The sequence below is a fragment of the Macaca nemestrina genome, chromosome 15 (assembly GCF_043159975.1).
Source record: "Macaca nemestrina isolate mMacNem1 chromosome 15, mMacNem.hap1, whole genome shotgun sequence".
In the NCBI taxonomy this organism is placed as follows: domain Eukaryota; kingdom Metazoa; phylum Chordata; class Mammalia; order Primates; family Cercopithecidae; genus Macaca; species Macaca nemestrina.
Window position 1 is genome coordinate 109,104,822 of NC_092139.1, and position 27,780 is coordinate 109,132,601.

A 27,780-nucleotide genomic window follows, 5' to 3' on the forward strand; every position below is an offset into this window, starting at 1 on the left:
TGGCACAATCTCAGCTCTCAGCTCATTGCAACCTCTGCCTCCCAAGTTCAAGTGATTCTCCTCCCTCAGCCTCCTCAATAGCTGGGATTACAGGTGCACGCCATCACCCCCAGCTAATTTTTGTATTTTTAATAGAGACAGGGTTTCATCATGTTGGCCAGGCTGGTCGTGAACTCCTGACATAAAGCAACCCACCTTCCTCTGCCTCCCAAAGCACTGGGATTTACAGGCGTGAGCCACCACGCCTGGCTAAATACATCTATATCTATATCTATATCTATATCTATATCTATATCTATATCTATCTATATCTATCTATACCTGGCTCTTGTTCTTTTGACTCAAGGGTCACTATGTTCCCTGGGGAGATAAGAGTAGTGGTAGTGGTGGTGGTGGTAGCAGATTTTTTTTTTTAATTTTTAGTAGAGACAGGGTTTCACTATATCTATATCTATCTATAGATATAGATATAGATATATAGTTTTCAATTGAGATGAGGGTCTCCCTATGTTGCCCAGGCTGGTCTCAAACTCCTGGGCTCAAGCAATCCTCCTACCTCAGCCTCCCAAAGTGCTGGGATTACAGGCATGAGCTACTGTGCCAGGACAGCAGATGCTTTTTTTTTTTTTTTTTTTTTTTTGACACAGAGTCTTGCTCTGCCGCCCAGGCTGGAGTGCAGTGGTGCGATCTCAGCTCACTGCAAGCTCTGCCTCCCGGGTTTACACCATTCTCCTGCCTTAGCCTCCCGAGTAGCTGGGACTACAGGCACCTGCCACGTCGCCTGGCTAGTTTTTTGTATTTTTTAGTAGAGACGGGGTTTCACCGTGTTAGCCAGGATGGTCTCGATCTCCTGACCTCGTGATCCGCCCGTCTCAGCCTCCCAAAGTGCTGAGATTACAGGCTGGAGCCTCCGCGCCCGGCCATCACAGCAGATGCTTTCTATACACATTCATTTCATCCTCACAACAGCCCTTTACAGTATCTTTACACCCATTTTACAGATAAGAAAACTGAGGTTCAAAGCAATTAAGTGACTTGGTTGAGATCATCCAATAAGCAGGATTTGAACCCAGCTCTGGTGAACTTTCTGCTGACACAGCTAGAGTGTAGGCATAGTAAGCAGGCCTAGGCACTTTCTTTCTTGGCTCCTGCCCTTGAGTAACAAACCTGGCTCTTGTTCTTTTGACTCAAGGGTCACTATGTTCCCTGGGGAGATAAGAGTAGTGGTAGTGGTGGTGGTGGTAGCAGACTTTTTTATTTTTATTTTTAGTAGAGACAGGGTTTCACCACATTGGCCAAGCTGGTCTTGAACTCCTGACCTTGTGATCCACCTGCCTCAGCCTCCCAAAGCACAGGGATTACAAGCGTGAGCCACCACGCCCAGTCTGCTAAGTGCTTTTCAAGCATTTTTTTCAAAGTCTTTCCCACAACTCTTTGTGAGTTACATCTTATCATAAATCCCATTTTACAGGTGAGAAAACTGGGGCACAGAGAGGTGAAGTGAGTAGCCCAAGATGACACAGCTAAGAAATGTTACAGGCAGACTCAAACTGAGATCTATCTGGGTCCAGAGTCTGTGCTTTTGTTCTCCGTGTTGCATTGCACTGAACTATCAAGAAATGGAAATTCTAGCCGGGCACAGTGGCTCATGCTTGTAATCCTAGCACTTTGGGAGGCTGAGGCATGCGAATTATCACCTGAGCTCAGGAGTTCGAGACCACGCTGGACAACATAGTGAAATCTCTTCTCTGCTAAAACACAAAAAATTAGCCAGGTGTGGTGGCGGGCACCTGTAGTCCCAGCTACTCAGGAGGCTGAGGTACGAGAATTGCTTGGACTTGGGAGGTGGATGTTGCAGTGGGCTGAGCTGAGATTGTGTCACTGCACTCCAACCTGGGCAACAGAGCGAGATTCCGTCTCAAAAAAAATAAAATAAAATAAAAGAGGACTGCCAACTCTGGCTGGCTGGGCTGGGCAATGTAAGTCAATCTCACCTCTCATGGGGCTGGAGGATAGACACACCCTGGATTCTAGCCACTGCCACTGCCTGGGTCACTTCTCCTCTTTGAGCCTCAGTTTCCCATTTTTTTGTTTTGTTTTGTTTTTTGGGACAGAGTCTCACTCTATCGCCCAATCCGGAGTGCAGTGCAGGGTCAGGCGCCGTGGCTCATGCCTGTAATCCCAGCACTTTGGGAGACCAAGGTGGGCGGATCACGAGGTCAGGAGATCGAGACCATCCTGGCTACATGGTGAAACCCCGTCTCTACTAAAAATACAAAAAATAAGCTAGGTGTGGTGGTGGGAGCCTGTAGTCCCAGCTACTCAGGAGGCTGAGGCAGGAGAATAGTGGCGTGAACTCAGGAAGCGGAGCTTGCAGTGAGCTGAGATTGTGACACTACATTCCAGCCTGGGCAACAGAGTTAGACACAGTCTGAAGAAAAAAAAAAAAAAAAAAAGAGGATTCAGGGCTGGAAGTGGTGGCTCACGCCTGTAATCTCAGCACTTTTGGAAGCCGAGTCAGGCAGATCACCTGAGGTCAGGAGTTCGAGACCAGCCTGGCCAACATGGTGAAACCCTCTATCTACTAAAAATACAAAAATTAGCCGGGCATAGTGGCTAATCCAAGCTACTTGGGAGGCTGAGGCAGGAGAATCACTTGAACTGGGAGGTGGAGGTTGCAGTGAGCCGAGATCGTGCCATTGCACTCCAGCCTGGGCAACAAAAGCACAACTCCGTCTCAAAAAAAAAAAAAAAAAAAAAAGAAAAGAGGATTCTGATCTTTGCCCAGCTTCCCAGGGCAGCTATGAGGATAGAAGAGTCAAGGCTGCCATTTTCAAATGGTTTTTTGAAGTAGAATATCATTTTCACCCATAATCTTATCCAGAAGGCCAACATATGAAACACATAAAATGGGTGTTTCATCAGCATAAATTTCTAAGCGGAAGATGGGGACAGATCATTAGTCTAAAGTCACTCTAGAGGGCAAGTGTGTAACATCTGTGATGGACACACACCCTGCCCAGGGTGTGGGTGAGGGCCAGGGTACTGCTGGGAGCTACCCCAGCACCCAGTCTATCTCTGCAGTCGTCTGTATTGCATATCATCAAGAAAGACTTGAAGCTTCCAGACAAAAAGCTGCTTTTAAAAAATGAATTCAAAGCAAACTTTGGTGACAACTCCAAGGCCCAGACAGGGGCTCCAAGTGTTCGCACAGCCTATCTGATGATTCTCGCCCTCCTGCCACCTGGGCTTCAGACTCCCCCTTGGGGACACAAGGCAGCTGGGGACCACCTCCAGGGGCCCATCTGTTTACTTCTGCAGGTCCAAATCCAATGGCCAAGATCAGTTGGCCAGTGACCTGGCTCCCCACAACCTCTCAGAAGCCTGAGGGCTGCAGGTTGGGCAACAGAGTGTGTGTGGAGAAGCTTTCAAGGACCAGCCGGGGGCTCAGCTGGGATGTGGGAAGCAGGGCAGGTAGGGTGAGATGGGGTAGGATGGGTGACGGGTAGGGAGCTGGCCAAGGCCTGGGAGTTTAAAAATAAATCCTGTAGGCCTGGTGACATCACTGGAGCACAGGATGTCCCTGGCAGGGGCTGGGAGTGGCAGAGGGGACATAACAGGGGGTAGGGCAGAGAGGGTCCTGATCTGCCTGTTCTGTTTCTGGGAGTGTGTGTGTGTGTGTGTGTGACAAAGTCTTGCCCTGTTGTCCAGGCTCACTGCAACCTCTGCCTCCTGGGTTCAAGCCATTCTCTTGCCTCAGCCTCTGAGTAGCTGGGATTACAGGTGTGCGCCACCACGCCTGGCTAAATTTTTGTATTTTCAGTAGAAATGGGGTTTCGCTGTGTTGGCCAGGCTGATCTCAAACTCCTGGCCTCAACTGATCTGCAAGTCTCGGCCTCCCAAAATGCTGGGATTACAGGCGTGAGCCACCGTGCCTGGCCCCCTTTGTGTTTAGAGAGACCAGGCCTGGGTTGTCCTGGAGCAGAGGGGCTGCCAGGGCCCTCTCCCCACTAGACACTTGGGAACATTCCATATTGCATCTGTGAAAACTGAGGCCCAGAGAGGCTGTGACTTGCCTAAGCCTCCGCTTTCAGAAAATTGGCAGCTTCAGGACTCCAGCCAGCAGTGCCGGCCTCTCCTGAAGTCTGGTGGGCATGGTCGGGAGGACCACTGGGGAGAAGGCTTGACCAGATGAGGGTTGAGGGATGCACCAATTAAGCCAATGCCTAGCAAGGTGCCGACAGGGGCTGTGAGGCAGACAAGCCCCTCCCACCTGATCATTGCCTCTGCGCCTCACTCACCACGTGGAGGGACTGGACAGGGATTAGTGCTGCCCCCATTTTACCGAAAAGAAAACCAAGACCCAAGGGGACAAAGTGGCTTGCTCCAGGCCACACAGCAAGCACATCATGCCCAGCTAGAATGGGGTCTGGTCTCTTCCGACAGTCCCCAGCTTAGCTGCTGATAGAGAAGCAGGTCCACAGCTGAGGTAGAGTCAGGGTGGGGGAAGAGGGGTTGCCATGGAGATACAGGGATGGGGCGGGAGGGAGCCCTGTGCCTCTGCTCTTCTGGCCTCCTTCAGGTCCCTCCTACTCCTCACCCCTCCTCCACAGGGTTCACACTCTTTTTGCACTGTGGACAAAGTCCAGCCTCCTTGCCCAGCCAAGGCTCTCTGGGCACATCAAGCCTCATCTCCCACCAAACCAACACACTCTAAGCTCAGTCTCACCAAAAAGCTCACAGATCCCTACAGCGATTGCTATTTCAGGCCTCTGAGCAGCAGAACAAGCTGTTCCCTCTGCTGGGGATGCCCCTCCCGAATCTTCTGAGGTAACTCCTCTTCATCCTTCAAAATTCAGCTCTGAGCCCTCACTGCTCCATCAGACCTCCATCATGATTGTGATTGCGATTGTGGTATGTTTGCTGCCTGCTCCTCTTCCTGTATCAACAACTCTTTTAGGGCAGGAAGTGTATTTTATTCATCTTTTCATGCCTAGTGTTTAGCTAGGGCCTGGATGGAGGAATTAAACTGAGTCCTGATTTTTCTGTACCCTCCTCACCAGGGACTTTGTCCAAGTCACATCCCCTCTCTGAGCCTTGATTTTTATTTATTATTGTTATTTTGAGGCAGGGTCTCACTCTTGTCGCCCAGGCTGGAGTGCAGTGGTGCAATCTTGGCTCACTGCAGCCTCCACCACCCGGGTTCAGGTGATTCTCCTGCCTCAGCCTCCCGAGTAGCTGGGACTACAGGCATGTGCCACCATGCCCGGCTAATTTTTTGTATTTTTAGTAGAGGTGGGGTTTTGCTATGTTGGCCAGGCTGGTCTCAAACTCCTGGACTCAAAGCAATCTGCCTGCCTCGACCTCCCAGAGTGCTGGGATTACAGTTGTGAGCCACTGCGCCCGGCCTCACGCTCTGAGCCTTTAAAATGGGGACAATAAGGCCCATTTTGCAGGGTTGCTGGAGGACAGGGTCCAATATATCCCTTAGCAGGCAGTAAAGGATACCTGTACGGGTGGGCGTGGTGCTCCAAGGTCATGATCAGGACATTCTCTGACCAAGGCTCCCAGTTCATCCTCATCTGCCCTGTCTTTCCATCCTGCCCCATCAAATCAAGGCTGCCGCAGTCCCCACCTGCACCTGCCATCTCCTGCTGTCAGCTAGCTCTCTTCCCTAAAACCCTCCCTGCTCTCAAATCATCTCAAATCTTAGAAGGTAGAGCACATTTCAAATGCAGAGGCCCAGGCCCCATTCCCAAGAGGCCTAGTGTGGAACCCCGGAATTAACTTTGCTCAGCAGCCTCCCCGTGGCCATGCCCCTGCTGTAGGGGAGCCTTCTGGGGCGACATGGAAGTGCCCGATGATGTCCTAACCTGGGGAAGGAGGGAGAGCAAATGCGGTGTGGTGGGATGTGGGTGACCATGACCTCAGGTGGCAGCTACCTCCTGTCCTCTGTTGCTTTCCCAAGGGTGAGGCAATCCAGCCTGGACCAGAGGCCTCCTCGGTCCTGGGCAGCAGGCGGCTGGGCCAGCGTCTTCCTGCCTTGGCCTCGCACTTGAGCGCCGGCTGTGTGCAGCTGGGCCGCGGCCATCTCTCCACCGAGCTCTGTCTGCGGAGACACAGAGGGGGACATAAATAACACCCAGCCTCGGCCAGGCACAGTGGCTCACGCCTGTAATCCCAGCACTTTGGGAGGCCGAGGTGGGCAGATCACCTTAAGTCAGGAGTTCGAGACCAGCCTGACCAACATGGAGAAACCTTGTCTCTATTAAAAATACAAAATTAGCCGGCGTGGTGGCGCATGCCTGTAATTCCCAGCTACTCGGGAGGCTGGGGCAGGTGAATCGCTTGAATCCGGGAGGCAGAGGTTGCGGTGAGCCGAGGTCGCGCCATTTCTCTCCAGCCTGGGCAACAAGAGCGAAACTCCGTCTCAAAAATAACAATAAAAATAACACCCAGCCTTGAGGTCGGGGGGTGGGGGGGCCGCCGCGGGGCCTCGGGGGCAGAAGACGCGCTCAATGGGGAAAAGCTTGCGGCCGGGCCCCGGGGCGGAAGTCCCTGATGGAGGTGAAGTCCGAGGAGGAAGACAAGGAGGAGGAGGAGGGTTCAGCGGTCTCGAAGCTGCGGCCCGGGCAGGGCGGGAGGTGTGAAGATGCCAGGCCCCAGGGGAGGGCAAAGAGCGTGTGGGCCTTAAGAGGCCTCAGAGCGGTCGGGGCCGCCCACCCCGCGGGCGCCGGAGGCGAGAGGCCCCCCCCAGGCTCCTCTCCACACCCCGCGCGGCCATGGGGAGTCAGCCCGAGACTCGTTCCCGGCAGGTGTCCTCCCCGCCCCCTGTCCCGGCTGGCTCGGCGGGCGCGGAGGGGGCCGCGCTGGCGTCACGAGGACTGAACAGGCGCGCTATTCGGGGAGCGGGCGCCCCGGCGCTGCCCCTCCCCGACCCTCGCTGACGCCCCCGCGCCGTCCGTTACGTAACCCCCCTCACGCCTTTCCTCGTGGACCCTGCGCCCTCCACCGGCGCCGCCTTGCCTGCCTCGCTTCGTCCGCGTTCAGCTTTGCGCCCAAAGGGAAACTGAGGCCCTTCTCCAGTAGAGCACGGCGGGTGGTGCCCGCAGGGGGTGGCTGTGACCGCCCTCGCTAGGATTCTTGGGTCCCTAGGGGAGCCCGGACTGCGGGGGTGCCCCAGGTCCGCCTGGGGGACTCGGCTTCCACCTGTGTACGGCGTTCTTCCTCCCTGGCCTGGACTCTGGGGCCCTGGAGCCTTCCGTGGCCGCTCCACCCACAACATTTGTGCCTGGGCCACCATGTGCCTTAAATTATGAAGTCGGGCAGTGACGCTCAGTAGGTGCTGGTTTCTCCACCTTCCTCTGGGTGACCTTGGGCAGATTTCGCCTCTCCGAGCCTCAGTGTCCCCACCTGTCTAAAATGGCCCCTTCCTTCTAGTGTGGTGGGGAAGAACAGCAGCATGTCGACATCCGGTGAGTACTTAGCCGGGTAGCTGTGAACTCTCCTTATCCAACCCTCCCTGCCAGAGGCCTGCCACAGTGCCAGACCTGGGCCTGGTTAGGTGGTGCCCAGCTGGGCCAGTCAGCTCCCTGTGGACCTTGGCCTTTGCCCTGGGAACACGCAGTGTAGGCCTGCCCTGTGGCCCAGGAGCTGCAGATGGGCTGGTGCTCTGTGGCCTGGTGGTGGTGGGGAGTGGGTGCTTCCCTGTCACCCTCCTTACAAGACCCTAGAAGCAGCTGAGGGTCCCTTGCGGTCCCATTCATCATCTTACTGAGGTAGCTCACCCAGAGCCTGTTTTGAGCATCTAGGAGGACAAGCTGTGAGATGAGGAAGGTATCTGCCCAGGCCTTCTCTGAGCTCCTCAGACACTGGGAACCTCAGTTTCTTCATCTCTTCCTTGGGCGTAGATATCATATCTCCTTCCCTTCCCTCCTGCTTGGCCCCTGCCAGCATGAGATGAAACATCACTCTCCCTGCTCCCACAAATTGGCCTGGACACAAATTGGCGTTATGCTCATTTTACCTTTTTTTTTTTTTTTTTTTTTTTTGAGAACAGAGTCTTGTTCCGTTGCCCATGCTGGAGTGCAGTGGTGCGACCTCAGTTCACTGCAACCTCCACCTCCTGGGTTCAAGCGATTCTCCTGCCTCAGCCTCTTGAGTAGCTGGGACTATAGGTATGCACCAACACGCCCGGCTAATTTTTGTATTTTTATTAGACATGAGGTTTTGCCATGTTGGCCAGGCTGGTCTTTAACTCTTGACCTCAAGTGATCCTCCTGCCTCGGCCTCCCAAAGTGCTGGGATTATAGGCGTGAGGCACTGCACCCGGCCTCATTTTACCTTTGAGCAAACATATGAAGGGAGAATTAGTGTCCAGGCCACACAGCACCAGCCCCGCCTTTGACAATTGAGGAAACCAAGAGATGGAGTCGCTCTTCCAGGCAGGGTGACCAATCATCCTGCTTTGTTGGAAACTGAGGGGATTCAGGCTTTAGTGGGAAAACTAGGAATTACCCAATCTCCACTGGCCAATGACAGTGTCCATGTTCAAAGTCTTAGGCCGGGTGCAGTGGCTCACGCCTGTAATCCCAGCACTTTGGGAGGCCAAGGCGGGTGGATCACCTGAGGTCGGGAGTTCGAGACCAGCCCGACCAACATGGAGAAACCCTGTCTCTACTAAAAATACAAAATTAGCTGGGCCTGGTGGCACATGCCTATAATCCCAGCTACTAGGGAGGCTGAGGCAGGAGAATCGCTTGAACCTGGGAGGCGGAGGTTGCGGTGAGCCGAGATTGTGCCATTGCACTCCAGCCTGGGCAACAAGAGTGAAACTCCGCCTCAAAAACAAAACAAAACAAAAAAAAACACACAAAAAAAACAAAAACAAGTCTGGCTGCAGAGCCTATGTGTGGCAACACCAAACTATTGTCTTCAATTTTTTGTTTACTGAATTAATGAATGCAAATGAATGAATGAATCCTTCCCTGTCACGACTCCCCTCAGCCCTCCTTGGGCACCTTGGCTCATGTGCGTTGATCTGAGCCTGGACTATGCCAGCAGCATCCTGTGGGAGGCCAGATGGCTGATTCCGCTGCTGAGTCCCAAGAAACCCCTTGGCCCCTGCTTGGTTCAGCCTCGGCCTTCAGGAACCCCCCAGGGTCTACGCAACAGGCTCTTACCCTCTGCCTATGGGGGAGGCTGGGTTCCCACCTGGGGAGCTACTCAGCCCTGTAGTTTCAGTGGTTTGGCTTTAGACTTGTCACTTTTCTTCTTGGAGCTCAGTTTCCTCACCTATAAAATCACAATGTTGGGGGCCGGGCTCCTGCCTGTAATCCCAGCACTTTGGGAGGCCAAGGTGGGCAGATCATGAGGTCAGGAGATGGAGACCATCCTAGCTAACATGGTGAAACCCTGTCTCTACTAAAAATGCAAAAAATTAGCTGGGCGTGGTGGCGGGCGCCTGTAGTCCCAGCTACTCAGGAGGCTGAGGCAGGAGAATGGCGTGAACCCGGGAAGCGGAGCTTGCAGTGAGCCGAGATCGTGCCACTGCACTCCAGTCTGGGTGACAGAGCGAGACTCCGACTCAAAAAAAAAAAAATCACAGTGTTGGTTGGGCGCAGTGGCTCATGCCTATAATCCCAGCACTTTAGGAGGTCAAGGTGGGTGGATCACCCAAGGTCAGGAGTTCGAAACCAGCCTGGCTAACATGGTGAAACCCCATCTTTACTAAAAATACAAGAATTAGGCTGGGCGTGGTAGCTCATGCCTGTAATCCCAGCACTTTGGGAGGCTGAGGTGGGCGGATCACCTGAGGTCAGAAGTTCAAGGAGGCTGAGGCACGAGAATCGCTTGAACCTGGGAGGTGGAGGTTGCAGTGAGCCGAGATCACGCCGTCGCACTCCACCCTGGGTGACAGAGTGAGACTCCATCTCAAAAAAATAAAATGGGCACGGCACCTCACACCTGTAATCCAAACACTTTGGAAGGCTGAGGCAGGTGGACCACGAGATCAAGAGATCGAGACCATCCTGGCCAACATGGTGAAACTCCATTTCTACTAAAAATACAAAAGTTAGCCAGGCGTGGTGGTGTTTGCCTGTAGTCCCAGCTACTCAGGAGGCTGAGGCAAGAGAATTGCTTGAAGTTGGGAGGCAGAGGTTGCAGTGAGCCGAGATCACGCCACTGCACTGTAGCCGGTGACACAGTAAGACTCCGTCTCAAAATAAATGAATAAAATGAAATAAAATAATAATAAATAATAAAAATAAAAAATCACAGTGTTGACCGGGCACAGTGGCTCATGCCTGTAATCCCAGCACTTTGGGAGACCGAGGCAGGCAGATCGCTTGAGCCCAGGAGTTTTGAGACCATCCTGGACAACATAGGGAAACCCCTTCTCTATCAAAAATTTAAAAATCAGCCGGGCTAGTGGTGCAGTCTTGTGGTCCCAGCTACTTGGGAGGCTGAGGTAGGAGGATCGCTTGAAACCAGGAAGCCAAGGCTGCAGTGAGCACTCTAGCATGGGTGACAGAGCAAGACCCTGTCTCAAAATAAGTAAATAATAAATAAAAATAAAGTCAGAGTGTTAAGACATGTCTACCAAGTTGCTGCCAGTATTTGGGACAATACAGATGAAATTCTGGGCACACATGATGCCCTTAATAAATAAATGTTGTTATTGTTTATTAATGTGGCAGTACTAGCATACTTTACTCCATTAAGCACTCTCTGTGTGAGGGTTACTGTTCTAAATGCTGCCCATGCATTCACGCCCAGTGAAGATCTGGGTTTCAGAATGGTGCCCTGGCCAAGGTCACACAGCCAGCAAGGTGCTAAGGCAGCATTTGTAAGATTCGGCATTCTTGTAGAACTTAGCTCAAATGATGGCAGTTGTTCATGATCTGGGGAAACTGAGGCAAGAGGAAGCGAGTGACTGCTGAGGTTCCCTGCCTCCAGAAAGCTGGCCCTCTCCTTGCCCAAGGTGGCAGGACAGGTTGTAAGAACAAGCCCTTTGCTCAGGCTGGGCTGCCTGCCTCCAGTTGGCTGGCTGCCCGTGCCCTCTGCCAGCCACTGTTCCCTGTTGGCCAGCCAAGCTGTGGAGCAGTCCAGGACATTGTGTCCAGAGAGAGGGCCAAGCAGGCCCACCCCCAACTGTGGCGCTGACCTCCCTCCCTGCCCCTCTGGGCCTCAGGCCAACTTGGCCTGTCCCCAGCCCTGGTATGAGCAGGACAGAGCTGCCCTCATAGAAGCAGCTCTGAGGGCAGTGCCTCAGCTCCTCCCGCCTCACTTTGAGCCCTGGTTAGGAGGGGTGCCCCCTCCAAGCCCTGCCATCTCTCCAGAAGATACCCCTAGTCCCAGGGGACAGACTCCCCAGGATGCTTCTCAGGACAAGCCAGCTGGGCTGCTGAGATGCTGTTTTTCTGCCTTTGGCATGTTTGCTCTGCGTGTCCCAAAATGCCAGCTGAGCCAAGAGGAGAGGCCCCCTTACACAGAGAGTCAGCTGTGTGGGAGCCTAGTGCCCAGGTGAGCTGGACACAGCCTTGACTCCCATCTTTATGGATAAGAAAACTGAACTGCATAGAGAGAGTGGGATTCACCCAAAGCTGCACAGCCATGAGCTGAGACTCTGCGGGAAGGCGCTGAGGAGTGGAGAAAAGTAAGGGTGGGGGAGCAGTCTCAAGGGAAGGGGAGGTGGCTCATGCCTGTGATCCCAGTACTTTGGGAGACCAAGGTGGCAAGATCCCTTGAACCCAGGAGTTTGAGACCAGCCTGGGCAACATGGTGAAACCCTGTCTCTACAAAAAATACAAAAATTAGGGTGGCATGGTGGTGCATACCTGTAATCCCAGCTACTCAGAAGGCTGAGGTGGAAGGATCACTTGAGCCTGGGAAGTTGAAGCTGCAGTGGGTGGTCATCCCACCACTGCACTCCAGCCTGGGCAACAGAGCCAGATCTTATCTCTGTATAAATAAATAAAGAGTGGCTCAGCCAGGCGCAGTGGCTCACACCTGTAATCCCAGTACTTTGGGAGGCCAAGGCGGGTGGATCACCTGAGGTCGGGAGTTCGAGACCAGCCTAACCAATGCGGAGAAACCACATCTCTACTAAAAAATACAAAATTAGCCGGGCATGGTGGTGCATGCCTCTAATCCCAGCTACTCAGGAGGCTGAGGCAGGAGAATCTCTTGAACCCAGGAGGTAGAGGTTGCAGTGAGCGGAGATCGCGCCATTGCACTCCAGCCTGGGCAACAAGAATGAAACTCCATCTCAAAAAAAAAAAAAAATAAATAAAAAGGCTGGGCACAGTGGCTCACGCCTGCAACCCCAGCACTTTGTGAGGTCAAGGCAGAAGATCATGAGGTCAGGAGATCAAGACCATCCTGGCTAACACGGTGAAACCCCGTCTTTACTAAAAAATACAAAACATTAGCTGGGCATGGTGGCGGGCACCTATGGTCCCAGCTATTCAGGAGGCTGAGGTAGGAGAATGGCGTGAACCCGGGAGGTGGAACTTGCAGTGAGCAGAGATCGCGCCACTGCACTCCAGCCTGGGCGACAGAGTGAGACTCCATCTCAAAAAAAATAATAATAATAAATTTAAAAAAAGGTCTCAGTTTAACTGCTGCCTGCTCAGAGACACCCTCCCTGACCCCCACCCTTCTAGAGGACAGCTGTTTTATTTCCCTGAGGACAAATCTCCACATGGATTTTTCTTGTTTCCTTATATTTATTGTTTATCTTGCCCACCAGAATTAGTAAGGCTGGCAGGGGCAGGGACTTTTGGTTCTGCTGTGACTCCAGTGCTGAGAACAGACTCTGGCACATAGTAGGGGCTCAGTAAATATTAATTGAGTGAACCATGAATGTTGGTTGGCCGTTTCCGTCATTCCAGTATGTCAATACATTCCAGCATGTCTGCTTTGTTTTTCTTTTTTAATAGCTTTATTGAGGAATGATTGATATATGTATGCTATACATACTCAAAAACTGTCATTCGGGGCTGGGTGCAGTGGCTCACGCCTGTAATCCCAGCACTTTGGGAAGTCGAGGTAGGCAGATCACCTGAGGTCAGGAGTTGGAGACCAGCCTGACCAACATGATGAAACCCCGTCTCTACTAAAAATACAAAAAAATTAGGCGTGGTGGCGCATGCCTGTAATCCCAGCTACTCGGGAGGCTAAGGCTGGAGAATCGCTTGAACTTGGGAGGTGGAGGTTGTGGTGAGCCCAGATGGCGTCATTGCACTCCAGCCTGGGCAACAGGAGCAAAACTCTGTTGCAAAAAAAAAAAAAAAGAAAAAAAGAAATTATAATTCGAGCCAGGCGTGGTGGTGCACACCTGACCTGTATGTAGTCCCAGTTACTTGGGAGGCTGAGGTGAGAGGATCTCCTGAGCCCAGGAGTTCCAGGCTGCAGTGAGGTATCATTATGCCACTGCACTCCAACCTGGGTGACAGAGCGAGGCTCCTATCTTAAATTAAAATATGTAGGTATAGGCTGGGCGCAGTGGCTCACACCTGTAATCCCAGTACTTTGGGAGGCTGAGGTGGGTGAATCACGAGGTCAGGAGATCGAGACCATCCTGGCTAACATGGTGAAACCCCATCTCTACTAAAAACACAAAAAATTAGCAGGGCGCCTGTAGTCCCAGCTAGGGACTTGGGACAGCTGAGGCAGGAAAGAATGGCATGAACCTGGGAGGCGGAGCTTACAGTGAGCCAAGATTTTGCCACTGCACTCCAGCCTGAGCGACAATGTCAGACTCCATCTGGAAAAAAATATATATATATATGTGTGTGTGTGTGTATATACACATACATATATACATATATATACTTTTTTTTTTTTTTTTTTGAGACGGAGTCTCGCTATGTCGCCCAGGGTGGAGTGCAGTGGCCGGATCTCAGCTCACTGCAAGCTCCGCCTCCCGGGTTTTTATGCCATTCTCCTGCCTCAGCCTCCCGAGTAGCCGGGACTACAGGCGCCCACCACCTCGCCCGGCTAGTTTTTTGTATTTTTTAGTAGAGACGGGGTTTCACCGTGTTAGCCAGGATGGTCTCGAACTCCTGACCTCGTGATCCGCCCGTCTCGGCCTCCCAAAGTGCTGGGATTACAGGCTTGAGCCACCGCGCCCGGCCATATATATACTTTTTTAAGTAAAATGTCCAGGTGCGGTGGCTTACGCTGTAATGCCAGCACTTTGGGAGACTGAGGTGGGCAGATCACCTGAGGTCAGGAGTTAGAGACTAGCCTGACCAACATGATGAAACCCTGAAAATCTACTAAAAATACAAAATTAGCCGGACGTGGTGGCACATGCCTGTAATCCCAGGTACTTGGGAGGTTAAGGCAGTAGAATTGCTTGAACCTGGGAGGCGGAGGTTGCAGTGAGCCGAGATCGCACCATTACACTTCAGCCTGGACAATAAGAGTGAAAGTCTCAAAAAATAAAATAAATAAAACTGTAATTTGATAAATTTTGACCTGTTGTATACCCATGAAACCATCACTACGATCAAGGTAATGACTATATCTCTCACCTCCAAGTTTCGTTATTCCCTGCCATTAAAAAATTTTTATTATTATTTTTTGAGACAGGGTCTCACTCTGTTGCCCGGGCTGGAGTACAGTGGCTTGATCTCAGCTCACTGCAGCCTTTACCTCCCAGGCGCAGGTGATCCTCTCACCTCAGCCCCCAAGTAGCTGGGACTGCAGGCATGTGCTACCATGCCCAGCTAATTTTTCTATTTTTTGTAGAGATGGTGTTTCATTGTCTTGCCCAGGCTGGTCTTGAACTCCTGAGCACTTTGGCTTCCTAAAGTGCTAGGATTACATATTCCCCTGTTTAAATCCCTCCTGCTTGACGCCTCCATCCTTATGTCCCCAAGCAGCTACTCATCTGCTTTCCTTCACTGTAGGTGAATTTGCATTTTCTATACATGGAATCAGATAGTACCTACTTATTTTTCTTTTTTTTTTTTTTTTTGAGACGGAGTCTGGCTCTGTCACCCAGGCTGGAGTGCAGTGGCCGGATCTCAGCTCACTGCAAGCTCCGCCTCCCAGGTTACGCCATTTTCCTGCCTCAGCCTCCCTAGTAGCTGGGACTACAGGCGCCGCCACCTCGCCCGGCTAGTTTTTTGTATTTTTTAGTAGAGACGGGGTTTCACCGTGTTAGCCAGGATGGTCTCGATCTCCTGACCTCGTGATCCGCCCGTCTCGGCCTCCCAAAGTGCTGGGATTACAGGCTTGAGCCTTATTTTTCTTTTAAGGTGTGGCTTTCAGCCAGGCGTGGTAGCTCACACCTGTGATCCCAACACTTTAGGAGGCTGTGGTGGGAGGATCACATCAGTCCAGGAGTTTGAGACCAGCCTGGGAAACACCGACTTCATCTCTACTTAAAATTTTTTTGGGCCAGGTGCGGTGGCACACACCTGTAATCCCAGCACTTTGGGAGGATGAGGCAGGTGGATCACCTGAAGTCAGGAGTTCATGACCAGCCTGACTAACATGGTGAAACCTGGTCTCTATTAAATACAGAAAAATTAGCCAGGCGTGGTAGCACATGCCTGTAATCTGAGCTACTTGGGAGGTTGAGGCAGGAGAATCACTTGTACCTGGAAGGCGGAGGTTGCAGTGAGCTGAGATCACGCCATTTCACTCCAGCCTGGTCAACAAGAATAAGACTCCATCTCAAAAAAAAAGAAAAAAAAATTTTTTTGGCAGGACGTGGTAACACACGCCTGTAATTCCAGCATTTTGGGAGGCCAAGGCAGGCAGTTCACCTGAGGTCACAAGTTCGAGACCAGCCTGGCCAACGTGTTGAAACCCCATCAGTACTAAAAATACAAAAATTAGCCATGCATGGTGTCGTGTGCCTGTAGTCCCAGCTACTCAGGAAGCTGAGGCAGGAGAGTCACTTGAACCTGGGAAGTGGAGGTTGCAGTGAGTAAGCTGAGATTACGCTACTGCACTCCAGCCTGGGTAACAGAGTGAGACTACATCTCAAAAAAGAATTTTTTTAAAGTTGTGGCTTTTACTCAGCATTATTATTTTGAGATCCAGCCATGTTGTGTGTGTCAGTAGTTCATTTCTTTTCACCATGAGTAGTATTCCATAGTATAGATGTGCCAGCATTGGTTCAACCATTCACCCATTGAAGGACATTTGGGTGTTTCCAGTTTGGGGCCATAACAAATAAGGCTGGTATGAACATTTGCATATAAGTCATTTTATTTTTCTTTGAGACAGGGACTCACTCGATTCCCCAGGGTGGAGTGCAGCGGTATGATCATGGCTCACTGCACCCTTAATCTTCTGGGCTCAAGTGATCCTCCCTGCTTAGCCTCTGAAGTATCTGGGACTACAGGTAGGCACCATACCTGGCTAAATTTTTTAAAATGTTTTTGTGGTTTAGCTGGGCTTGGTGATGTGTGCCTATAATTCCAGCTACTCGGGAGGCTGAGGCAGGAGAATCGCTTAAACCTAGGAGGCAGAGATTGCAGTAAGCCGAGATCACGCCATTGCACTCCAGCCTAGGCGACAGAACGAAACTCCATCTCAAAAAAAAAAAAAATTTCTGTAGAGATAGGGTCTTGCTATGTTGCCCAGGCTGGTCTCAAACTCCTGGACCCAAATGATACTCCTACCTCAGCCTGCCAAATACTTGGGATTATAGGCATGAGCCACGGCACCTCACAAAGACTTGCATGCACCTGGCCTTGCATGCAAGTCTTTATAAGGACATAACATTTATTTCCTTCCCCCTTTTTTTTTTTTTTCAGACGGAGTCTCACTCTTTTGTTGCCCAGGCTGGAGTGCAGTGGTGCTATCTTGGCTCACTGCAATCTCTGCCTCCTGGGTTCAAGTGATTCTTCTGCCTCAGCCTCCCAAGTAGCTGGGATTACAGGCACCGGCCACCACGCCTGGCTAATTTTTGTATTTTAGTAGAGATGGGATTTTACCATGTTGGCTAGCTGGTCTCGAACTCCTGACCTCAGGTGATCAGCCCGCCTCGGCCTCCCCAAGTGCTGAGATTACAGGAGTGAGCCACAGCGCTCGGCCTTATTTCTTTTTCTTTTTTTTTTTATTTGAGATGGAGTTTTGTGTCTCGCTCTGTCGCTCAGGCTGGAGTACAGTGGCACGTTCTCGGCTCACTGCAACCTCCACTTCCTTGGTTCAAGCAATTCTCCTGCCTCAGCCTCCTGAGTGGCTGGGACTCCAGGCGTGCATTCCTACGTCCGGCTGTTTTGTTTTGTTTTGTTTTGAGATGGAGTCTCGCTCTGTCGCCAGGCTGGAGTGTAGTGGCTTGATATTGGCTCACTGCAACCTCCGCCTCCCTGGTTCAAGCGATTCTCCTGCCTCAGCCTCCCGAGTAGCTGAGACTACAGGTGCGTGCTGCCACACCCAGCTAATTTTTGTATTTTTAGTGGAGATAGGGTTTCACCATGTTGGCCAGGATGGTCTCGATCTCTTGACCTCATGATCCACCCACTTCGGGCTCCCAAAGTGCTGGGATTACAGGCTTGAGCCACCGTGCCCAGCCTATTTCCTTTTCTTATGAGGAGATAGGAATGGAATGGCTGTATCACATGGTACATGTATAACTGCTTTTTGAGCCCGGGTCTTACTCTGTCACTCAGGCTGGAGTGCAGTGGCCCACTGCAGCCTTAACATCCCAGTCTCAAGCAATCCTCTCACAGCCTCCCGAGTAGCTGGGACCACAGGTGCCAGCCATAACACCTCACTATTGTTTTTTTTTTTTTTGAGACAGAGTCTTGTTCTGTCGCCTAGTCTGTACTTCCTTCTGGGCTCAAGCGATTCTCCTGCCTTAGCCTCCCAAGTAGCTGGGACACACCACCACGCTCGGCTAATTTTTGTATTTTTAGTAGAGACGAGGCTTCACCATTTTGGCCAGGCTGGTCTCAAACTCCTGACCTCATGATCTGCCTGCCTTGGCCTCCCAAAGTGCTGGGATTACAAGCATGAGCCACCACGCCCAGCCCACTATTTTTTTTTTTTTTTTTTGAGATGGAGTCTTGCTCTGTCTCCAGGCTGGAGGGTAGTGGCGTGACCTCGGCTCACTGCAACCTCCACCTCCCGGGTTCAAGTGATTCTCCTCCCTCAGCCTCCTGAGTAGCTGGGATTACAGGTGCATGCCACCATGCCCGGCTAATTTTTTTTTTTTTTTTTGTATTTTTAGTAGAGACGGGGTTTCACCATGTTGGCCAGGATTGTCTTGATCTCTTGACCTTGTGATCTGCCCGCCTCGGCCTCCCAAAGTGCTGGGATTACAGGCATGAGCCACTGTGCCCGGCCAGCCCACTATTGTTTTAAGTTTTTGTAGAGATGGGGTCTTGCCATGTTGCCATCTTGCCATGTTGCCCAGGCTGATCTTGAACTCCTGGGCTTAAGTGATCCTCCCACCTCAGCCTCTCAAAGGTAGGATTACAGGTGTAAGCCACCACACCTGACCATTTTTTGTAGAGACAGGGTCTCCTCACTGTGTTGCACAGGCTGGTCTTGAACTCCTTGGGCTCAAACAATCCTCCCGCCTTGACCTCCCAAAGTACTGGGATTACCAGCATGAGCCACCATGTCTGGCTGTATGTTTAACTTTTAAGAAACTTCCCGGCCGGGTGTGGTGGCTCATGCCTGTAATCCCAGCACTTTGAGAGGCCGAGGTGGGCAGATCACAAGGTCAGGAGATCGAGACCATCCTGGCTAACACGGTGAAACCCCGTCTCTACTAAAAATACAAAAAATTAGCTGGGTGTGGTGGCAGGCGCCTCTAGTCCCAGCTACTTGGGAGGCCGAGACAGGAGAATGGTGTGAACCCAGGAGGCAGAGCTTGCAGTGAGCTGAGATCACACCACTGTACTCCGGCCTGGGCGACAGAGCAAGACTCCGTCTCAAAAAGAAAACAAAAACAAAAGAAAAGAAACTTCCCTTCTGGCCAGGTGTGGTGGCTCACGCCTGTAACCCCAGCATTTTGGGAGGCGAGGTGGGCGGATCACCTGAGGTCAGGAGTTCAAGACCAGCCTAGCCAACATGGCGAAACCCCGTCTCTACTAAAAATAGAAAAAAATTAAGTGGCCCGGTGGCAGGTGCCTGTAATCCCAGCTACCTGGGAGGCTGAGGTAGGGAGAATTGCTTGAACCCGAGAGGCGGAGGTTGCAGTGAGCCGATATCAAGTCACTACACTCTAACCTGGGCAACAGAGCGACACTCTGTGTTTAAAAAAAAAAAAAAAAAGCTTCCCTTCCAAATTATCTTCCAAAATGGTTGTACCATTTTTCATTCCCATGAGCAGTATATAAAGTTACTAATTCCTGCACATCTTCACCAGCATTTGCTGTGGACAGTCTCTTTCATTTTAGCTGTTTTAATAGTTATGTTCATTGTGGTTTTATTTTTTTTTTATTTTTATTTTATTTTTTTTTTTTTGAGACGGAGTCTCGCTCTGTAGCCCAGGCTGGAGTGCAGTGGCCGGATCTCAGCTCACTGCAAGCTCCGCCTCCCGGGTTCACGCCATTCTCCGGCCTCAGCCTCCCGAGTAGCTGGGACTACAGGCGCCCGCCACCTCGCCCGGCTAGTTTTTTGTATTTCTTAGTAGAGACGGGGTTTCACCGTGTTATCCAGGATGGTCTCGATCTCCTGACCTCGTGATCCACCCGTCTCGGCCTCCCAAAGTGCTGGGATTACAGGCTTGAGCCACCTTGCCCAGCCTCATTGTGGTTTTAGGCGGGGTGCGATGGCTCAAGCCTGTAATCTCAGCACTTTGTGAGGGGTTTTACGTTTCTGCCTTCTGCAAACCTCTGTGGTTTGTTGAAAGAGTCAGTTACACTTGCTGTGCCCTTGGCTTCACCCTTCACTCCTGTGCCCCTTAGTCTCACTCCCCTTCCCCTCTCCACGGACTCCCTAAGGCCCCCTCAATGCCAAGTCCAGGTGTCATGTTACCCTGCAACTCACCCTGAAGCACTTGGCATAAGTGCTGTTCCCCTTTCTTCAAATTCTTCACCTACTAGCTTCTGTCAACCCTCTGAAAAGCGTTCCAGGGCCACGTGGGAGCCTCCTCTGGGTGCATAGAGCTTCTGGGCCTCCTCCTGCTGTGGACCTGATGTGGTGTTGAAGTCATGAGACCTGGGTTTGTCTTCCCCCAGCTCTTCCCCTCAAGGGAGGGGCCTGGGTCTGCTCCTGCAGTGGTCCTTGCTCTGGGCCTGCCATAAAGGAGGGTTCCAAGAGGGTTTGCAGTTGAATATGTGAGAGAAAGTGCTCTCTTTTTTTCTCTTTTTTTTTTTTTTTTGAGACGGAGTCTCTGTCACCATTCTGGAGTGCAATGGTGTGATCTCAGCTCACTGCAACCTCCGTCTCCCGGGTTCATGTGATTCTTCTGCCTCAGCCTCCCAAGTAGCTGAGACTACAGGGACGTGCCACCACACCCAGCGAATTTTTTGTATTTTTAGTAGAGACGAGGTTTCATCATGTTGGACAGGCTGGTCTCGAACTCCTGACCTCAGGTGATCCGCCCACCTGAGCCTCCCAGAGTGCTGGGATTACAGGTGTGAGCCACCACGCCCGGCCAAGAAAGCTCTCTTCTTGTCTCTGCCCCTAGCTACAGATAATGCAACCACGGGGCAAGAAACTTAGTGCATATTGAAGAGAAAATCCCAGCTTCTCATCCAGGCTTCAGGCAGGGCCCATGCTATGGCCTGGGGCCCCCTTCGACCTCGTCTGCGCCACTTGCTTGTTGCTGCTGGCCTTTTCTTCCCTGAACCCACCATCCTGTTCCTGCCTCTTGCCCTTGGAAGTGTCTAGTCCTGCTGCTCTTCTCCCTGTTAAGCATGTGACAAGGAATCATATGCTTCAGCTCACGGGTTGAGAGCCCCCTCCTTGGGAAGACCTGCCTTGCCTTGTCCACCTAATATAAGTGTCCACTTTGTCACTAGCCACTGTCACCGGTCGTGATTATCTTACCGTCTGCCATTTTCTCATTTATTTGTTTGTTTTCAGTTAATAGAACATTGCTTCAGGAGAGCAAGGATTTTGTCTGCAGTTGCCCCTTATTTCCTCATGCCTAGCAGAGTGTCCAGTGTTTATGGGGGTCCCATATTGAATGTGGAATTTTGGAGGTTTTTTGAGACAGGGTTTCACACTGTTGCCCAGGCTGGAGTGCAGTGGCATGATCACATCTCGCTTATTCCTTGACCTCTTGGGCTCAAGTCATCCTCCCACCTCAGCCTCCTGAGTAGCTGGGACTGCAGGCATATGCCACCATGGCTGGCTAATTTTTTTATTTTTTGTAGAGACATGGGAGACTCACCATGTTCCCCAGGATGGTCTCGAACTCCTGGGCTCAAGCAATCTTTCTGCCTTCACCTCTCAAAGTGCTAGGATTACAAGCGTGAGCCATCGCCTCAGCTGAATATTGAATGTTTAATATAATGAATCAGGGCCGGGCGCGGTGGCTCAAGCCTGTAATCCCAGCACTTTGGGAGGCCGAGGCGGGCGGATCACAAGGTCAGGAGATCGAGACCACAGTGAAACCCCGTCTCTACTAAAAATACAAAAAATTAGCCGGGCGCGGTGGCGGGCGCCTGTAGTCCCAGCTACTCAGGAGGCTGAGGCAGGAGAATGGCGGGAACCCGGGAGGCGGAGCTTGCAGTGAGCCGAGATCGCGCCACTGCACTCCAGCCTGGGCAACAGCGTGAGACTCCGTCTCAAAAAAAAAAAAAATATATATATATATATAATGAATCAGGCCGGGCGTGGTGCCTCATGACTGTAATCCCAGCACTTTGGGAGACTGAGGCAGGCAGATCACTTGAGGTCAGGAGTTCTAGACCAACCTAGCCAATATGGTGAAACCCTGTCCCTACTGAAAATACAAAAATTAGCCGGACATGGTCGCATGTACCTATAATCCCAGCTACTCGGGAGGCGGAGGTTGCGATGAGCCAAGATTACACCACTGCACTCTAGCCTGGGTGACAGAGCAAGACTCCATCTCAAATAAAAATAAAAATAGTGTAGTGAATCAGGCTGGGCGAGGTGGCTCATAACTGTAATCCCAGCACTTTAGGAGGCATGAGGATCACTTGAGCCCAGGAATTTGAGACGAATCTGGGCAACATAGTAAGACCCTGTCTCTACAAAAAATTAAAAGTAAAAAATTAACTGGGTGTCATGGCTTACACCTGTAATCCTAGCTACTCGGGAGACGGAGGCAGGAGGATTGCTTGAGCCTGGGAGGTCACGACTGCAGTGAGTCATGATCCTGTCACTACACTCCAGCCTGAGTGACAGAGGAGGACCCTGTCTCAAAAAAAAAAAAGAAAAAAAAAAAAGGAATATAGTGAATCAGGGCAGAGCTAGAAAAAGAACACAGATGTCTGGGCCTCTGGGCCAAGACTCTTCTCCTGTCTGAATTTCCCAGCCCTGCCACAGCCCAGCAGTAGTTTGACTAGGTTCTTGTGTCTTGGGTTGAGGGGTCTCACCTGATGGTATATGGTTCTGCCCAGGGCTCAACCCATCATTATTTCCTCACATCTTTGGGAAAAGTGCCACCATACAGGGTCCTTCTAGGGCCCTCCCTAGGGCTCAGGAGCCAGTGGGGCAAGAAGAGGTGCAGGCACAGGGACCATCCTAAATGGCCTAGCTGGCCAGGGGCCTAGCCCCACTGTCCCTTGTTGTACAAATGGGACAGATGTCAAGAGGGGTTCAAAGTTACACGGTGAATTGTCAGCTTCAAGTACCTAGAACCTACTTCTCCCTGATAGTGAAATCCCCCAAATTAAAAATGCAGAGAATTGGCCAGGCATGGTGGCTTACACTTGTAATCCCAGCTCTTTGGGAGGCCGAGGCGGGTGGATCACCTGAGGTCAGGAGTTTGAGACCAGCCTGGCCAACATGGTGAAACCCTGTCTCTACTAAAAGTACAAAAATTGGCCAGGCACGGTGGCTCATGCTTGTAATCCCAGCACTTTGGGAGGCCGAGGCGGGCGAATCACGAGGTCAGGAGTTCAAGACCATCTTGGCTAACACAGTAAAACCCATCTCTACTAAAAACACAAAACATTAGTTGGGCGTGATGGCACGCGCCTGTAATCCCAGTTACTGGGGAGGCTGAGGCAAGATAATCGCTTGAACTTGGGAGGCAGAGGTTGCAGGGAGCCAAGATTGCATCACTGCACTCCAGCCCGGGCAACAGTGCAAGACATCATCTCAAAAAAAAAAAAAAGTACAAAAATTAGCCTGGTGTGGTGACACACCTGTGTTCCCAGGGCAGAGAGTGGATGCCCATAGATAGTTTGTCAAAGGAATAAATTAGCCTTTTTCAGAGGAACTGAGTCTACTAGAATATTCTTTCTTCCCCTGCTGCCCCAGCCCTTTACCCCTCCAAGTCTCCCCCTCCACCTCTTCAGAGCCAGTGAGTGTTTGCTGAATAAACAAAGGCATGAATGTCTGAATGAGTGATTTCTGTCTATGCCATGGAGAATTTCCCCCCCCGCAAATCCGTAGTATCTTTTTTTTTTTTTTTTTTTTTTTTTGAGACGGAGTCTCGCTCTGTCGCCCAGGCTGGAGTGCAGCGGCCGGATCTCAGCTCACTGCAAGCTCCGCCTCCCAGGTTTACGCCATTCTCCTGCCTCAGCCTCCCGAGTAGCTGGGACTACAGGCGCCCGCCACCTCGCCCGGCTAGTTTTTTGTATTTTTTAGTAGAGGCGGGGTTTCACCGTGTTAGCCAGGATGGTCTCGATCTCCTGACCTCATGATCCGCCCGTCTCGGCCTCCCAAAGTGCTGGGATTACAGGCTTGAGCCACCGCGCCCGGCCTCGTAGTATCTATACCTTCAGAGGGATGGGCCGGGCCAGGAAGGTGAGTCTGGCTTCTGAGCTGGGTCTCGCCCAGGACCTTCCACTGACGGCATGACAGGGAGTGGGAGCAGGCACCTGCCGCCTCAGGACCTGTGTCTACATGAAACAGGAATGAGCAGGTGAGGGCCATCCTGCCCCTGCTGTGGGGCCCAAGGCTGGGTGGTCAGCTTATACACAGGGATACAGGGACAAGGTGGGCTTCTCCCTGGCCTGGCAGGATGGAAGAAAGTGAAACCCCTGCAAATGGCCCTGTGTCTGGCAGGCCAGGGCCTCATTATCCTGGATGGGGACCTCCCTCCCCTCAATAGGCCCTGCAGAGGGGAAGTGGCCCATGGAGGGGCTGGACGTCAGGCCTCCTGCAACCTGTCCAGAGGTTGGATGTTTGTCCTGGGAGCTTCTAGTTCACCAACTTGGTTGGGGAGCGTTCAGTGTTGCCTGTTTGGGGAGTGAGGGGACTGAGGAGGCCCCATACCCCACTGATACCCCAGAACTGTTTGCCCCCTACCCCAGCCCAGTGGTGTCGTGGCAGTAGAGGTGGCAAGGTCATCCCCTGCCACCCTTAACCCGTATCACTCTTCTATAGCAGTTATAATTGTATCAAATGCATGTGAGACATTAACTCTGGGAGGGCAGACACTGTCTCCAGTGGACAAAAACTGACACTGCCCAGTAGCACTTGGATCAACAAATGAAAAAATCAGACACAAGTCAAAATCTTTACCACTTACTAGTTTTGTGAGTCTAAGGTAATCTAAGTTGGAGCCTATTTCTTTTTTGTTTCTTTGAGACGGAATCTTGCTGTCACCCCGGCTGGAGTGCAATGGCGCGATCTCAACTCACTGCAACCTCCGCCTCCCTGTTTCAAGAGATTCTAGTGCCTCAGCCTCCCAAGTAGCTGGGATTACAGGCGCTCGCCACCACACCCGGCTAATTTTTGTATTTTTTTTTTTTTTTTTTTTTGAGACGGAGTCTCACGCTGTTGCCCAGGCTGGAGTGCAGTGGCGCAATCTCGGCTCACTGCAAGCTCCGCCTCCTGGGTTCACGCCATTCTCCTGCCTCAGCCTCCTGAGTAGCTGGGACTACAGGCGCCCACCACCGCGCCCGGCTAATTTTTTGTATTTTTAGTAGAGACGGGGTTTCACTGTGGTCTCGATCTCCTGACCTTGTGATCCGCCCGCCTTGGCCTCCCAAAGTGCTGGGATTACAGGCTTGAGCCACCGCGCCCGGCCGAATTTTTGTATTTTTTAAATAGAGACGGGTTTTGTCATGTTGGCCAGGCTGTTCTCAAACTCCTGACCTCGAGTGATCCACCTGCCTCGGCCCCCAAAGTGCTGGGATTACAGATGTGAACCACCGCACCCAGCCTATTTCTTAACTGCAAAATGGAGACAATCCCTGTGAGGATGAACAATCCCTGTGAAAATTCAACAGGATGAGGAATGGTGGCTCATGTCCGTAATCCCAGCACTTTGAGAGGGAGGCCGAGGTGGGAGGATTGCTTGAGCCCAGGAGTTCAAGACCCCGTCCAATTAAAAAACAAAATGGAATAACTAACTAACTAACTTCGACGTGGCCCGGCACAGCAGACACCAGGACTCCAAGATGGCGTCAGTCGTATCAGTGAAGGACAAGAAACTTCTGGAGGTCAAACTAGGGGAGCTGCCAAGCTGGATCTTGATGCGGGACTTCAGCCCTAGTGGCATTTTCAAAGCGTTTCAAAGAGGTTACTACTGGTACTACAAGTACATTGACGTGAGGAAAGGGAGCATCTCAGGGGTTACCATGGTGCTGGCATGCTATGTGCTCTTCAGCTACTGCCTTTCCTACAAGCATCTTAAGCGCGAGCGGCTACGCAAATACTACTGAAGAGGATACGCTCTGCATCCCCCCACCCCGTGACCTTGGCCTGAGCCCTTCCGTGAGGAACACAATCTTGATTGTTGCTGAATCCTTTCATATCCTGATGGGAATTAACCTCCAAATAAAAGATGACTGTTAAAAAAAAAAATAACTTCACAAATATTCTGAGGTCACTTCAGCCCAGGGGCCTTGCCAGTTTCTGACATGAAGTACACGCTGGTGGGAGATGGTATAGAGAGATTTTGTTTCTCTCCTAGATGGGCAGCATTGATGGGCACAGGCCCTGGGAAGGGGAACATATGGCCTGGGGCACTGGGAGATGGCAGAGCTCCTAAGGAAATCGGCCACTGCCAGAAGGGTGGCCTTCTCTGAGCTAGGCTGTCTTACTCTTAAAGCAGCTCCAGAATTGTCCAGCCCCAGAAAAGGGCTGAGAATCCAAGCACCAGGGTTTTGGATGGAACCTGGCTTAGGTGAGCTGTTCTCATCCTTGCCCACATCTAAGGATCTAGTACTAAGGATCAAGTACTAGATCTAGAGCAGGCTGGAGGCTGCTCCCTCTCTCCTCCCCACAGGAATAGGTAATTCCTAAAGAGTCATGGGCCGGGCGCGGTGGCTCAAGCCTGTAATCCCAGCACTTTGGGAGGCCGAGATGGGCGAATCACGAGGTCAGGAGATCGAGACCATCCTGGCTAACACGGTGAAACCCCGTCTCTACTAAAAAATACAAAAAACTAGCCGGGCGAGGTGGCGGGCGCCTGTAGTCCCGGCTACTTGGGAGGCTGAGGCAGGAGAATGGCGTGAACCCGGGAGGCGGAGCTTGCAGTGAGCTGAGATCCGGCCACTGCACTCCAGCCTGGGCGACAGAGCATGACTCCGTCTCAAAAAAAAAAAAAAAAAAAAAAAAAAAAAAAAAAGAGTCATGAAGAAGGACCCCGTTCTCCAGACTCTGCTCCCAGCCCTGGTGCCACCACCAACTGGCTAAGGGAACTGGAGCGGTTCCTAACTTTGTGGAACCTGTTTCCAGTGTAGAAAAGCATCTAGGGTAGCAGGCACAATGAAGTATCCTGTGTTGATGGGATGGATAGGTGGTCAAGAAGGGGCACCAGGACAGTTATGTCCATCGGAGGCTGTCACTGTAAGGAGGACCAATCATTTCTTGGAGTCTGTAAGAGCTGGGCCACTCCCATTCTCTCCATCCGAAAAGGGACCCCAGAAACCAAGCAAGCTAGGAGCAGGCAGAAGGCTGTTATATATCATGCTTTTAATACAAACTTAAAAAATCTGGAACAATAGAAACTGTACAGATTTGATCAATCTTTTTGTTTTGTTTTTAAACTAAAATCTCTAAACACACCAATGTCCCATTCCAAAATATTGCACAACATTCTGAATACAAAACCCTTGATTGTATTCCTCCTTCACTAAAGAAAAAAGTTCATGACCCTGCTCCCCGGGCTCCTCTCCAGGCTTGCCTCAATGCCCCCTTCCCATCCCTAGGGAGAAAACTAGAGAATCTATAACTCACTGCATTGAGAAAAAGACATCATTCTGGACTAACGGTTTCCATTCTTCACAAGATAATCCACCTTTTGATTTGTTCCTGGGAAAGAGGGATAGAGGATGGGGAAAGGGGAGAAAAGGTTTTATTCTCCTCTTTTTTTTAAAGTTTGTTTTTCCTGAAAAAATATGTTTCTCTCATCTTAAGAAAAAATCTTGAAAAGAAAAAAATTATGTTTTTTACGTTAGAAATATACATATATTATATATACCTCTTACATTTTACAAATGTAGCAAATTATTCAATACAAACGGACACCAAAAAATGTAAAAAATAAAAAAAAGTTTTCCTACGAAACCAGGTAAATTAGTGCAGATTTCTGTTTTTGTTTTCTTAAAAAAAATAAAATTGAAGCAAAAATGCCTAGATTTGAGACAAGACGGACTGAACTGGGCCCAAGAGCGCCTGAACACACATTTTTCTTCGTATTTCAAAAGACACAAAGGGGTTGGTCTCCCCTCTCTCCCTACATGTGAGAAACAAGCTGAC

General features: G+C 51.1%; 1 pseudogene; it reads left to right on the plus strand.

The window, feature by feature from the left end:
* The first annotated feature begins 7,000 nt into the window (after positions 1 to 7,000).
* Positions 7,001 to 26,042, plus strand: LOC105464379 (ATP synthase subunit f, mitochondrial pseudogene; annotated as a pseudogene).
* The last annotated feature ends 1,738 nt before the right edge of the window (positions 26,043 to 27,780 follow it).